We start from the raw sequence: 2375 nt of genomic DNA on the forward strand, positions 1-2375 counted from the left end.
ACGTGATCTGCCTGCCTGGGCTTCCCAAAGTGTTGGGATTGCAGGCGTTAGCCAGTGTGCCAGGCCATCTTTTAGCTATTTTAAAATGTACAATATATTATTGCTGACCGTACTCACACAAGATTTCTATATTATATAGCAATTCAATCGTAAGTCCGTCTCATCACTGGCTGTAACTCTGAACAGTTCCTTAAGTGTTTTCTCAAATATAAAATAGTCCCAACCATATAGAGTGCTGTATACTGTGTTACCAAATGGATACTGTACAGAGTACTGTATTACACTGCTATATATAGTATTATTCAGTAACACAAAGTATTTGACTATTTTTATTATATTCAGAAAGTGAACATCTTCAACTGGCAAATTATATGGCATATTAAATTATTTTTTAAAAACTATTTTTATTATATATATATGTATATATACATATATATATATATATATATAAATTTTTCTTTTTTTGAGATGGAGTCTTGCTCCCATTGCACAGGCTGGAGTGCAGTAGCGCAATCTTGATTTGCTGCAACCTCCCCCTCCTGGGTTCAAGCAATTCTTCTGCCTTAGCCTCCTGAGTAACTGGGACTATAGGCACATGCCACCACACCCGTCTAATTTTTGTATTTTTAGTACAGATAGGGTTTCACCATATTGGCCAGGCTGGTCTCCAACTGCTGACCTTGTGATCTGTTCACTGCCCTGACAAAGGGCTGGGATTACAGGCGTTGGCCACCACGCCCAGTTAATTTTTGTATTTTTAATAGATGGGGTTTCGCCATGTTAGCCAGGCTGGTCTCGAACTCCTGACCTCAGGTGATCCACCAGCCTCAGCCTCCCAAAGTGCTGGGATTACAGGTGTGAGGCACTGTACCTGGCTATAATTTTTTTTTTTTTTTTTTTTTTGAGACAGGATCTCAGTCTGTCACCCAGGCTGGTGTGCAGTGGTGTGATCTTGGCTCACTGCAACCTCTGCCTCCTGGGTTCAAGCGATTCTCGTGCCTCAGCCTCCCAAGTAGCTGGGATTACAGGCGTGTGTCACCATGCCTGGCTAATTTTTGTATTTTTAGTAGAGATGGGGTTTTGCCATGTTGGCCAGGCTGGTCTCAAACTCCTAACCTCAGATGATCCATCCGCCTCAGTCTCCCAGTGATGGGATTATACGCATGAGCCACGGTATGGGCCTCAGCCATACAATTTTGACGGAGTTCTTTGTGTCTCTTCTCAGTCAATCCTGGTTTCTCCTTTATTGTTGTTCCCACAGAGGCAGTTCTGTTTTTTTTCCACACCTAAATTAAATTTTCTTTTTGAGATAGAGTCTCCCTCTGTCACCAGGCTCGAGTGCAGTGGCACAAACTTGGCTCACTGCAGCCTCCACCTCCTGGGTTCAAGGGATTCTCCTGCCTCACCCTCCTGAGTAGCAAGGATTACAGGCACTTGCCACCACGCCCAGCTAATTTTGTATTTTTTAGTAGAGAAGGGGTTTTACCATGTTGGCTGGGCGGGTCTTGAACTCCTGGCCTCCCAAAGTGCTGGGATTACAGGCGTGAGCCACCTCACCCAGCCATATATTATTATTATTTCAGAGGCAGGGTCTAGCTATGTTGCCCAAGCTGGACTCAGGCAATCTTCAAGAATATCTGGGACTACATGCAGGCACCAAAACACCCTGCCAAAAAAGCTAAAAAATACATCCTGTAGGGGCTAGGGGAGGGACAGCAGGGGACGTACAACATGGGGAGAAATGCCAGATATGGATGATTGGGGGGGGTCGGGTAATAGAGGGAGCAAATCACCTTGCCATGTATGTACCTAAGCAACAATCCTGCATGATCTGCACATGTACCCCAGAATACATCCTGTAATGGTTCTGATAAATATCTTTTACCTCGTCTAATTTTTCTTTTTTGAGATGGAGTCTCTCAGGCTGGAGTGCAGTGGCATGATCTCAGCTCACTGCAACCTCTGCCTCGTGGGTTCAGGCGATTCTCCCATCTCAGCCTCCCCATGGGAGTAGCTGGGATTACAAGCCTGCACCACCATGCCCAGCTAATTTTTTTTTTTTTTGTATTAGCAGAGACGGGATTTTACCATGTTCACTAGTCTGGTCTTGAACTCCTGACCTCAAGTGATCCGCCCATCTTGGCCTCCCAAAGTGCTGGGATTACACGTATGAGCCCCCACACCTGGCCTCTTTTACTTCACTCATATGTCCACTTTTAGTAGTAAAATCCCAGAAGAGAATGTTGTTTTTAGGAGTATGTTTAACTAAAAAACTCCTATTTCCTTTTACTTTTGGGCAATTGTTGACAGAAGGTGAGCAAACTAATGTTGCATGATAAAGCCCCTCTCAAGTATCTCATACTTAAGCAAAGACC

This window comes from Sapajus apella, unplaced genomic scaffold, assembly GCF_009761245.1.
Source record: "Sapajus apella isolate SASKATOON/1434 unplaced genomic scaffold, GSC_monkey_1.0 scaffold114, whole genome shotgun sequence".
NCBI lineage: Eukaryota > Metazoa > Chordata > Mammalia > Primates > Cebidae > Sapajus > Sapajus apella.